At 38.2% G+C, this 13794-nt stretch overlaps 1 long non-coding RNA gene across 1 annotated transcript; it reads left to right on the top strand.

Annotated features, from left to right (window-relative positions):
- The first annotated feature begins 955 nt into the window (after nucleotides 1-955).
- On the top strand, nucleotides 956-6953 carry LOC146367570 (uncharacterized). The gene is made up of 3 exons (XR_014797657.1): nucleotides 956-4325; nucleotides 4673-6460; nucleotides 6542-6953. It is a non-coding gene; the product is annotated as an uncharacterized LOC146367570 (long non-coding RNA).
- Nucleotides 6954-13794: the final 6841 nt, after the last annotated feature.

Raw genomic sequence — 13794 nt, 5'->3', positions numbered from 1 at the left:
CATTCACATGTTCGAACTAAGCACTTCCAGGAACTGTCTGAAGTCTGCATGAACCATGTGATGATCACACGTTCTGAACCCCTGCTGATGTAACTCTTACACCTCCAGGGCCCTGGGGGAACTCCTAAGAAGTTTCTCCAATGGGTTTAAATCTGTTTTAGCTTACTGACAGTGCTCACCACCTACAACAGTCATAGACAGTCTGCATAATGTAAAGTGTTCTGGTTATATAGGCTATGATGATAACGTATTATTATGACAAAATAAATTGTGTGTTGAAAATATTAATTTCCCAGTTGGCCTCTGTAAACATACCACAGCAGACTCGTCCAGCATTTTTTATTACTACACACACGGCTGCAGCTGAACACTCCAACAACAACAATAACCCAGGACCCATTGCAGATTTTTAAGCCAGCGAGACGTGATTGTGGATGCCGCTCAGGTGAGTCCGACTTCCCTGCAGCAGCATCAGAGAGAGTGGTACCGCTGAGCATGAGCCAGAGGTTTGGTTTGTTTGGCAGCAGGCGCTCGGACAACTTTATGCTTGCGAGTTTACCATTGTTACTTGTGTTGTTTCCTTTTTTTTACTTGGTCAATCACCATTTCATGCTCCGAGAAATGAATTTGCTTTTAAGAAAAGAGTTTACAGTCTGTTTCTTGGTCAAAAAAGTTTATTATATAAGTAATTGTTTTTATAGTGTGTCAGGGCAACAGAAAAAGTAGACAACCAATAATTTTCAAGACCACCCCACATTACTGGTTGCTCCAAATATTTTGGAAAATGCCTCCAGCTACAGTAATGTGCACGCCTACATTCTGCAAACTTCACGCTGTAAAGTACAGCCACCTCTTATTTACTCAGGTTGAAAAAACTGAGATTAACTCCATTAACTCTGGGTTTAAATTTGATCATTGAGGTCCAGTCAAGAATTACATCTAATTTGTTTTTTTTTGGGGGGGGGGGGGTTTGTTTTTTGGTTGGGTTTTTTTTTTGGTTCTTTTAGGATTGGGCTACCATGTGGAATAAGTCTGATTATTCTGCTAAAATTTTGGAATTACTGTTTTTATTCATCCTTTTAATCACTGATGATTTTCTAGCTAGATTCTCCGGCAAAGAAAACCTCATCTGTGGGATAACCCATAACCAGTTTACAAAAAGATTTTGAATTAGGTGTCACAAATTATAATTAAACAAAACAAAACAAAACAGGAAATAGTTTTATAACATTCCTACAGTCTCACACATAGCAAAAGAGTTTGCTATGTGTTTCCTGATCCAAGTGAATAATAGTTCAAACCATCAAAATATCAACTGAGAAAACCAATGTTTTATACAGAGCAAATGTGGTGATGCTTTTAGACTCTGTCCTGTCAAGCTTATAAACATATATATACATATATAAACAGTTAACATATATATTAAAATCACATGTTAATTTACAGCTAAAATAAATTTATCCATTTAATTATGAACTTCTGTGCTTGTCGTATTAAAAAGCTAAATGCTTAATTTCATTTTTTTTAAACTTACACTTGAATAATATTGTGAAGGTCTTGTCAGTATGAGAGCATATGATAGAGACTGTGCAAATTCAAATATTACACAGCCCTGAGAGAAACATGACGGAAAAGAAAAAGATGACAAGCATAGACAATGGACGACATCACAGCAAATAATTTTCAAGAATGCCCCACATTACTGGCTGCTCCACATTTTGAAAATGCCTCCAGCTGCAGTAATAGTACACCTAAGTCTACATTCCAGAACCTCCACACAGTAAAGTACAGCCTCATCGTAGTACTTATGAAATTCTGGTTGATAAAACTGAAATCCCATAACCTCTAGCTTCAAATTTGATCACTGAGGTCCAGTCAAGAAGTTGTTTTTGTTTTTCAGGATTAGGCTAGTGTGAGAAATAAGTTTGAATATTATTAGAAAATTATGGAATTACTGTTTGTGTTCTTTATTTTAATCACTGGTAATTTTCCTTTGACACTAGCAAAATCCTCTGTTAAAATATTTTCCTCTGCATGATAAATCACACCCAATTTACAAATAGGAGCAAGAAGAAGAAACAGTTTTCTAACATGCCTATAGTCTTAACTGTGTTACACAACAGGCAGTTAATCAACAAGGAAGTCAAATGTATTATATAACTCAATGTGATTCACTTAGAAATGACATTACCCTCCAACTGACCAAACAGTAAGAGTCATGGATTGGTTTGCATTCGTTTGGTGTTTCTCACTCCTGACAGGTTTTCTGCCTCCTTACAGCGGTGAGTAACATATGATTGTTTTGTTTTTGTTTTGTTTTTTTCATTTTAAAAGCACTTTCTTTCTTCTTTCTTTTTTATTGCGACAGCCCGGTTTCAAAAGCCAAAAACCATATACCCATAAATATAAATGCACATAAGTAGCTGAGTCACATCTTATTCTTTACAGAAAAGCATAAATCAGACTAAGTTATGTTCCAAAAAAGTGAACACTGTTTATAAATGTATTATGTTTTTCTTATGTATTTAGTTCGATGTTTATCTGTATTTAAATGAAATCTATAAATTTATTTTAGACAAAGAAGAGGGTGCCGGTCGTTAAACAAGCAATCGGTCTTCCTGTTGTGAAGCTTCTGTCAGTCGAATGATTGACTTTGTCCCAGGATTTAAAGTCTTATTTATTTTTGCCTTCATTTTTACAGGTTGTATTTTTTAGCATTTATCTCTTTCTCTGGTGAAAAAGCAGAGGCATAAGAGCTGAGATGACATATTACTTTCAAAGTGGTCTGTTAAGGAGCTTACATGAAACAACAAAGCAAATTTAGCAGGAAACTGAGCTGTGATTTTAAACATGGTTGCTCAGAAAGAATAAGTTGCCCTTATCTTAATTAAGTTTCACTTTTAATCATTTTTTTACATTCTGGGAACTAATTTGATATTACAGTGTACTTTATCTCTATCATAGTATTCACTTTTTTGAGTGAAAAAAAAATGATTTTGTGTTTGTTTGTTTTGATTTGTCTTTTGCTTTGGTTTGTCTTGGATGGAAATGTTTGCAAACCGGATTTTGAAACAATGTTATAGCAAGCAAGTGTAACAGATGAAATATAACCTGACATTAATCTGGATTAATCTGGAGTATTTTTTTTATTATACTGTTCGAAATAGGAGTATGCCACAGTGCAGCAACACGATTATTTGAGAGAGTAAAACACTTTCAAAGGTTGTGCTGAACAGTTCCTTCAGTAAATGGTATATTTCTTAGAATGAGAGGTAGAAGATCCACTGCCATTTTTTGATGACTGTAAAAGCATTGTATTGGGTCTTATCATTAACATACACTATCAAACCAGTCTGGCAGGTTCATATGCATATGAACACACCGATCACATGTATTGAAATCATTTACCTGTGATATCAACACAGTTATTGGAGTGTCCTACAGTGTTTTGTATGGCACTGGTAATGCTCATACTTGAATGCAGTGCCATGTATTGATGTGCCATTCTGGAAGACTTGGACTACCTTTGTATCCTCTGTAGGTTCTTGCCTCTGGCACTGTTGTTAATTTCATTAACACCAAAGCAGCTGAGACTGATTAAAGATCCTTTCTGCTGACCAGATCAATATCCAGAAGTTTAATTAACTTGATGCTACACTCAAATATATAATGTTTTGAGTTGTGCATAACAATAAACATTAAGTTGTGACTGCAGCTGGTGTAACTGGTATAATTTTAAAATGACACCATTACAGGGCTCTGGGGGGACTCCTTAGTATTTTCTCCAGTGTGTCATGTACGTTTTCTTGCAGGGGGAAGCCACTGCTATCACATATAGAGCTGGCAATAAGGGTTTTATGTGCTCTGCATTGGTGTTTGGGTGTGTGGTACATCAGGCCTGAATATAAATGCCAGAAATTATTCTTGTCACCTGTCAGTGGTTTTAATGTTGTATCTTATTTGCATTATTACCACAGCAACATTACCTAAATGAGCCATTTTTTTCCACAACATGTATAATCACTTAAGAAAAAATGTGTATTTTCAGTGTTCTGTAAAGTATGCTGTTGTAGCCATGTCAATAGAGAGTTAATGTTTCATAATATTTTTGCTGTTTCCCTATCTTCACTTACCAGTCTTCACGACAGCAGACAACAGCACAATTTTACTCACTGCAGTCAACACAACGAGCGACAATACAACATCTACACCGCCGGACGGAAACTCTACTACTATAACTCCATTCACTTCAACTGCTTCCCTCACAATCACAAACGGCACTGCTGCAACTACATCAACAAGTCTCAACACTTCAGCACCTACAGGTACAGATTGTTTCTTGTTGTTGTGCCAAACCTTCTTCATTTCCATTTGCTTTTTAAATTATGTTCCTGTCACCCCTGTATTACTACATTTCCAGTCATAGTCCAAATATAAATCATTAAATTAATATTGTTGTAAATTGCAAGGTAACATTGGGCCAAAATGTTTCAGCACCCAGACTTTTTTTTCTTGGCTTTTTTTGTCCCCGCTAAGCGTCTGCCTGTTGACAGTGTTTATTATACTTTTTCTGCATGCCCCATATGAGAAGCTAAAAAACTTATTTTAGCAGTCATTAACAATAAAATAGTTCCTAAAATGAATCATCCATCTTCTGTTATGGCAAATGCAGATGGACCCAGGGAGCAGAACACACGGAGGCAGAGTTGCGGTGAAGACAGTTTATTTACAGTGATGGGGAGGTTTTACAAGGACAAAGTATGTACAATAGCGTATGAATGGGGACGCGGAGCCAGGACGTGCAGGTGACGGAAACACACACAGGTAGTGCACTCGATCTAAAAAAGGAGAGGGACGTGAGAATTAGGAGGGTCTTGCCCGATAACCGAGAAAAGCTTAAAGTAGACTTTACAGAGAGTTGAAGAGCCTACTTGGTACTGTTTATTGCCAAAACCAGACGGAAACAGACGGAAACAAACCAGACGAGGCGAAACCCTGGCGAGGAAACAAAACTCCTTACAGTCACCAGAAATAATCCAACGGCTCCAGCAGGCAGGGGTAGAATTACAGACTCTCCCAAAACGTCAATACTCCGACACTAGTCTTCTGTCAGGTAGCCCCTAAAGAACACTTCTGAAGAATGCAGCTGATGAGTAACAGGTGTGCCAGGTTCAGTGACTCACTGCCCCGCCTACCTATACAAAAAGGGAGGCACCAAAAACACATACAGACAAAAACACCACATAACCAGAACCCAACTCCTAACATCTTCTACTGTTTTCCTGAAAAAGTCATATTTATTCAAGTTAGCTGCCCCTCATATGTTTTCCCTGCTTGTCCACATGTCTCCTGTTCTGGCTCTTCTCTCCACCAATTTGGCCCTCCCCACAGTCTGAGTACCACTGGATTACTATCTTTAAAAATCTTTAAAAGCTTCACATTTTCTGTCATAATGAGCCAAAGCTTGTTTGTTGTCAGTTTTTAAAGTAATCTGGAGCAAAAGTTCCCAGTCTTTAGAAATGTTTCATTAGACAGTGGCTTTCACTCATTTTCCTGAGGGATCCTTAAAGAAATTAAAAGAAAGCTTGCCTTCAACACTTCATGCTTTACCAAAGAATGAAGGTGAAAGAATGAATATTAACTTACAAAGCTCATACAAACTTCTTTTGCCTCGTAGATCTGATTGTTAAAAATATGTTAACAGTAACATTTTCTAGCTAGTCAGAAATACTTTCTAAATAATACCGTGCATGAGCTCACATGAGTCCACCTCGCCCATACTGCCAGACAGTGCATATTTTATATCGGTCTTTACAGGGAGTGCAGAATTATTAGGCAAGTTGTATTTTTGAGGAATAATTTTATTATTGAACAACAACCATGTTCTCAATGAACCCAAAAAACTCATTAATATCAAAGCTGAATGTTTTGGGAAGTAGTTTTTAGTTTGTTTTTAGTTTTAGCTATTTTAGGGGGATATCTGTGTGTGCAGGTGACTATTACTGTGCATAATTATTAGGCAACTTAACAAAAAACAAATATATACCCATTTCAATTATTTATTTTTACCAGTGAAACCAATATAACATCTCCGGGAGCGTCATTCCACTGGATTTCCGCCATAACCCAGCGCGTACCATGAGAACGCGGAAGGTCTCCTTTCGCGTTCCTCAGGAACGCCGCGGGACGTGACAAAACGTCGGCATGTTACGCCTCGGGAGTGAGAACGGGCCTCACCTGTGTCACGGTCTGGAGGTTCAGCTGGTCGCTGATCAGCTGTCTCTCCCTCTTTCTCTCTAGTCCTCTCTCTCTCTCTCTCCCTCTCTCTCGCCAGGGCTGAACTCATTATGGGTTCACGCCCTTGGCCCACGCCCTCGGAGGAAGAAACACCTGTGCCTCATCAGTGTGGATTAAGACAGGAAGCAACGGCTGTTCTTCGCTGGATCGTTGTGAGAATCGCGTCAGTGAAAGTCGAGCGTCCCAGCAAGTATTTTCCCGTGCAGTGTGTGTTTAGAATCTAACAAGCGTTCTTTGTGTACAGATTCCCTGGACTGTTTCCCTGGTGTGCGAGTGGATTCGTGTTTGGATTGTGTGGAGAGAGACGAGCGTGTTCCCCTGGATTTTCACAGGAGCCCTGCCCCCCTCACCTTTTGTACATAGCACTGCCCCGCATCTGTGTATATACACTCATTGGACATTGTTCTTTAATTCTCTTGTGTGCATCATCCCCGGAGTCCAGCGCGTGAGTCCACCTTGTACTTCGTGACAACCTGCTAATAAGGGCAACCAAGGAAAACAACATTCATGGCTTAATCTCTTCTGCGTCTGACATGATTTATGTAATCTTTTTTAAACAGCATGTTGATTATTAAAAAAAAAAAGTCTTTATTTGTTCATGAATGTTTTTTCTTTTTAAAATGTCTATTTGGCTGTGTTATATGGGTTGATTTGATTGATTTGTGCTTCTTTTTGTGTTTTTATATGCATATATAAAAACACACATTTTTATTACTTATTTCAAGCAAAAACATCTTGTATTAAGTATAACAGTGCCAGTAGAACAAGTGAAAATTCACCAGTTTCAAAATGCACTGTCTAAAACCAAGTTCCTATATCTCACTGAAATGTTACTCTGTAGTCTTATGTGTCTTATTTTAAGTGTAATGAGATTATTTTGACTAGAAATAAGACAAATATACTTGGTAAAATTTTGAGTGTTTGCAGTGCAACCACTGGAGGCAGAAGTGAAATAGAGCTATTCGTTACATCTTAAATAAAACTCAGAATTGTAAAAAATAAAATAAAATAAAATAAAAAATTATATAGTATTATATATGTATTATATATAAAGTATTATTAATGAAGCACAGGCTCCGACATGAGTCGCATCAGAGCATGTAGCCATCAAGCAGGAGTGGAAGGTTAATAACAATGGGCAGAAACAGTCTGAGGGGCAGAGGTGGGAAATGAGAAAGAGTGAGATGCAGAACAGTAACTTCACTTGAAGTCTGAGGAACAAGAGCAGAAGAAAAAAATTCAACTTTTGTTTTTGTTCCCCACTTGTCACTTATTCCAACCTGCCCAAGTTTCCATTGTCACTTTATCTAATCACAAAGTGATTTATTCTTTTTTGATAAGAGGGTTTTGTTTCAGGACTCTTTCCTCTAGTTATGGCTGAATCAGTAAAAGGACTAGATGTTACAGTCCCTGATAATGCATTGCTTTAAATGGAGAGAATCTTGAGGGATGGCTTTTATGAGGAAAGGCAGCCCAGAAACTTTACTAGCGGCACACATCGTTGTGTGGCTGAACTTTCGGTCTTTTACCCAAGATAATCTGCCATTTTTCTTTCTTGGTTAGGTTTAGGGATTAGAGATCTAATCTAGATTATCATATTAAAATTTGGGACACATCATCAGTAGTGGACCTTGGATTCATCGGGTGTTTGGACCATTATCACTAGACACTCTCATCCAAAGAGGCCCTGCCAGGTTTGATCAGGACCCGGAGTGTGTCACTGGTTTATGTCAAATTGTTATTTCTCTTCTTCCTTCTTCTGTTTAGTTTTCTACCGTTTCTACAGTAAGATAGGAGAAAGGAGAGCCGGAAGGGGGGCGCCCGATCTGGCTTCCCACACCTCCCCGCCGGATCGGGCTGCACACTCTACCTCCCCAGTGCCTCCCAGAAAAGGGAAGAAGAGCAGAGGGGAGAAGAACGGAATATTTTCTTTTCTCTCACAGTTAGCTGACTGCCTTAGCTGCCCAAGTGATGTCAGCCCTTTTTAGCCATAGCTAGTGACTGATCCTCTCAGCAGTGTTAGCTAATTCTCTTATAGCCTGCTGTTGCACCTGTCCTCTGATCCCAATCTCTCTAAGCAGTTTTGCTGTTGTACTGGCAACAATGCCCCTGCATCCCACCTCCAACGGGCGCACCTTGATCTTCCAGCCTCTGTCCTCTGCCTCAGCTGCCAAGTTGGCATACCGCAGCTTCTTATGCACAAACGCTTCCTCAATTGCTTCCTCCCATGGTACCGTCAGCTCAATGACGTATGCAAGTTTTTGGGAGTTAGACCAAAATATTCACTGGCATGTCTGTGGCATGTTTTGCTTTTGTCATATTGATACAGGAGGGATGTAGGACCAATCAGATCCATTCTTGGCATTGCATTTATGAATGCAAATGTAAAAATCCACATCCATTGCTTTTCATTTTATTAGTGCCACCCCTCTGCACAATCTGGGCACTGGGTTATGCTTATAGCAGGAGAAAATATTGCCAGTAACTAATCTTTGCCAGCAGATGGAAGCATATTCCCAGCTCTGTGAAGTTAGCGGCACAGATGTTAGCGCAATACTCTATTGTAGTTATACTTTTGTGTGGTTTTTATTGGCACATTTCTTTCTTCAGAGCACTTAATATTTTCTTAAACTCTCTTTTAAAGAGTTAAGTGAGCCAAATACATCCAGTGTTGTTTATCCAATTTACAAAGCTGCAATAGAAGTGACTTTATAGTTTTTCTCAGTCGACTTGTCTCAATTCTCATAGCATAAAAGTCATTTTTACCACTCTTAATGCATTTTTGAAAAACATTAAGGACATTTTTCATTACACAAAGTAACCTATGCAGAATACACTACATAAATGAGAACTTTTTTTCTCATTTTTCAGACCATGAATTGTCAGTCAGTCACTTTAACTGTGTGATGAATAAATTAAAAAACCTTTAACCGCCCATGTTTAGTGTTGGTTTTTTTTCTAAAAACGTTAATGACTTTGGAAAAAGGTTTTGCAGGTCTAATGTAGAGTTGAAAAATTTTCTGAAACAAAATTGATGAAAAAAGAATAGCGATGTCAGGGTTGGTTGAAGAAGGAGCCAAATGCAGGTCTTTCTGAATGGAATGTGTTTATTTACAATGAAAAGAAACTATGAAACATTGCGTGGGTTCCCAATCCCCGTGCTGTGATTCTACTCCTTGATATGTGGTGAAGTTTTGTCCTCCTCGGTGCCTATGTACAACAGTGTGCTGCTCCCTCCACACGTTTCCGCAATCCACCAGGAAACAAGAGATGCCACGGTGAGTACAGTCACATCCACCGGCCGACAAAAACACTTTAAACTATTCCAACAGCTCAGCAAGAGGTGAGTGATTATTCTCAGGTGTGTCTGGCTCAAAGGCGGGAGACTCTACAGGCCTCGTGTGGCAGCAAAACTCAAATGCGCACACGGGGAAATGCGGGACCAAGAGCAGATCACACAGCCATAAGCGATCCAGAAAGACCAATAAACCAATAATATTCATTAAACCCAAAAATGACATATGAGCCCTGGGTTCCCAGACCCAGGCCCCTGACAAGCAGTGAAACCATATTGATCAGAAAACAGACAAAGAAAATATATACCATCTGAAACATAGCACTAACTTCTGTATAGTCCAGTAAAGTCACGCTACCTACATACATCCAGCATCAGACTAAGAGGTATCAGATGAGACCTTTTAGTCTGATTCCATTTTTAAAGTGATGACGTTCTTTTGTCACAAATTATCAGTCCTGTGAAACCTCAATGCATGGAAGTGTATTTTAAAATAACTATATAGAATTCTGCCACCGTCATTGTGATTTGAATTGTCAGCTTAACTATTATGTTATGGATCTTCAAATAGGGAGCCCCACAACAGGAACTGGAACTGGTTTTCTATTTAAAAAATCATAGTCTCTGTGAGTGTTACCCAGTGGGCAACGCAAAGCTTGGCTGGAGCCAGAAAGGAGACTCACCCAGCTCTAATTGTTTCTCAGCCCTCCAGATGTCGATCCTGCTGCCTCTGAAGGTGTGCTTGCCAAACTGTCCCTCTGCACTTGGTAACTTATATGGTACCTGTTAAGTCTTTAGGCTGTGCTGTAATAACAATGAGAAGATTATGTCTTTGCTGATTCATAAGGGGGTTAAAAAGGAAAAGTTCTCAATTTATACTTTTTGATCTTTCAGCATATTTTATTATATTTAGCAGGAGCAAAGCAAAATCAAATTATAATAATCACATAATCAATACACTTGAATTATTCTTATCTAATTAACAGCTAATGCTGATTTTGAGAGAATAGAGGGTAAAGAGAGAACGGACATATCAAAGCTGGCAGGAGATGAAAAGAAGAACAAGTCATTTCTTCTGCACAAAACTTTTATACATGGTCCTAATGTCCCACCTCTTTCACAGCATTACATCTTCTGAGATAACATCTGGCTTTACCTGTAGTGACATCGAATCACGAGAGGCCCAGCCACATATCATTGCTCTGCATGTGACCTTACTTCAACATGATTTAAAACAAAATTCAAACTCCAAAATCATTACATTTTCTTCTTTTCTATATCGTACTTTAACATGATTTATCAATAACTTTATCGCATATGAATATTCTGTCAGGTGTGCGAAGGCTGTACCCAAATGCAGGACTTTCTACGTAGAACACAGTGTGTTTATTTACAGTGAAGCAAAAACAATATGCAGATAAATCCCCATGCATGCTCCTGGTGAATGTGCTTTCCCTATTCCGGTGCAGTATGTTCTCCCAGTGTCCATGGTCTGTGTTTCCGCTCCCTTGGTGTCTATATACAACCTGCTCGCTTCGTCCATTCGTTTCCGCAACTCTCCTGGAAATCCTAGTAATATCCACCCTGCCTCAAGTGCAGTCAGGACACCAAGATACTGATGTGCACACACACACACACACACAATGTGGGGAAAAAGGGAAACGAGGGACATCAACACAATGCATAAACATGGCATTTTACCCACCGAGGACTGCGGACTATGACATATTCAGTCAAACACTGATTTTCATCAGCTCAGTTATATAGGAATACTGTTTCTCACATTTTCTCTACATAACCCAGTAAATCACAAAAAACTCATTATATCCTCTTTTATTAAATCATACATGTCAAAGTCAAAGTTTGCTTAGTCAAACCAAACTCTAAATGCCCATGACAATTATTCGGGCTGCGCCATGTTTGTATTTCCCGGTGATGCAAATAATCCCAGGAGAGAGAAGTACACACACACACACACACACACACACACACACACACACGTGTACACACACCAAATCAAAGTAATTAAAATATTCTGATTTGATATATTTTTAATAATACAATTGAGCAAGATTAACTAATAGTAAAATCACATGTATAAACTCTGGTTTAACACTCTGTATCACTTTAACATAAAAAGGGTGGATGCTAAGTCCTTTTACCCTCTCTCAGGTAAATGAGAGGTAAACCAGGGGGGCTGCAATCCTTTTCAATCCACCTCTCTTGACAAACTACATCTAAAAGTTTACTAGTACTTTTTTTTAGTCTATTATCCATTTAATAGGCAGGTGACATTTTAACATGTATCTGTTTACGTACTTAGGTTTAGATGTTATATTTGTATTCATTCACTTCATGTTAAACAATTATTAGAGACTGGTTCATGACCATCTGGTATCAGTCGTGATGGGAAAAAGTTATATTCCCCGGCCAGTGGTTGGCCTACAGACTGTTGAGTGACCCCATGGCAACCACCTGTCACTAGGGAAACTTTTTTAAGATTTAAAATTTTCCTTTTTGACAAAGCTTTTAACTTAATTTAATGTGCTGATTTCATTGTTTTAAAATTAATTCTAATTAATCTAATTTTTTTTAATTGTTATTCAATGTATCATTTTTGGCATGTCAAGTGTACAGCACTTTGTTTTCAGCTGGGAGTTGTCTGAAAGTGTCTGAAAGCTATATAAATTGCTTGTTTGCTTGCCTATAGTTAGGGCTGAATCAGATGACCCTGAACCATCCCTAATTTATCCTGCAAGACGTTTAGGCTGCTGGGAGGCTTCCAATGATGCACTGTGTTTTATCCATTGTTTTACTCCATGTGTGTTTATTCATCACTATTATATTAATCCTTAGCAATTATTAAACAATGGCTCTTTTTCTTATAGTCTTTTCTCTTGTCTTCCCCTTTCAAGTCACAGTAGTTGGCTGTCCCTCCCTGATCCTGCTCTGCTGGGGGATTCTTCCAGCGACTTTTTCCTTCCCACTATCACCAAGTACTTGTTAATACAGAGTGGTGTAATTGTTGAGATTTTGAATTGACAAACAATGATGAGGCCTTCAGTTGATGAGTGGTTTATTACAATTGACAGATTGATAATTTAGCTGTTTATTAGTTTGCCAATCAAAAATATCTTCCTGTGGATAACAGTTTAGACTTAAGATCAAAATATCTTCAGTGGGAGTGCGTGTCAGTACAACAGGAAACCATAAGGGAGGTGGCTAAATCCTATTTTATAATCAAATTGTTTATTTCCATAGATAGGGTCTATTGGTAATTCAAATATCAGAGTTCCCTCAGAGACTGATTTTCAAAAAGACAAGGACAAAAAGAAATAGCATGTGCGACAAACATAGACAACACTTGAATTGGGTAAACGATTAAAGAATGGTTTGTATAGTACGCACCTATTCTGTGGCCTTAACACTGTTAAGCCCAGCCACCTGTGATTAGTATGAACTTCTGGTTGATAAAACTAGAATCCCACTAGCTCTAGCTTCAAATTTGATCATTGAGGTCCAGCCAAGAAATACTTCTAAGTCATTCTTTTTCAGGATTAGACTGTGAAATAAGTGTGATTATTCTGAGAATACTATGGTATTACTCTGTTTATTCATTATTTCAATCACTGGTTATTTTCTATTGACACTAACTAAATCCTCCGCAAGATAAATCATAGCCAGTTTACAAAAAGGCTTCATAATTAAATTGGTTGTCGCAAATTATAATTAGACAGGAAAAGGAAATAGTTTTCTACATGCCTACAATCTGAACATGCAACACAGTGGGCATCGGTGAATCAACAAGGAAGTCAACTGTTTTACATAAGTCAATGTGATTCACTTGGAAATGACATTACCTTCATCTCCAGTTAACCAAACAGTCAGAGTCATGGATTGGTTTTGGTCATTAGTTTGGTGTTTCTTACTCCTGACAGGTTTCCTGCCTCCTTACAGCAGTGAGTAACACATAATTCTTTATATAGAATATATAGAAGCACTATCTGAACAAAAAAGGGGGGAACAATGATTATAAATGCAGGATTGTATTTCTTATGCTTTCAATTTTGATGTTTATCTGTGAGTCTCTATACTGAAATGAACTTCATAAATTTAATGTAGAAAAAGAAGAAGGTGGCGTTCGCTGAACAAGAGCTTAGTGTTCATGATTTATGTTGCGAAGCTTCTCTTAGTCTGAGTTT

Source organism: Perissodus microlepis, chromosome 18 (genome assembly GCF_051167445.1).
Source record: "Perissodus microlepis isolate ML-2025 ecotype Zambia chromosome 18, ASM5116744v1, whole genome shotgun sequence".
Taxonomy (NCBI): Eukaryota; Metazoa; Chordata; class Actinopteri; order Cichliformes; family Cichlidae; genus Perissodus; species Perissodus microlepis.
This window is presented reverse-complemented; position numbering and strand designations above follow the sequence as displayed.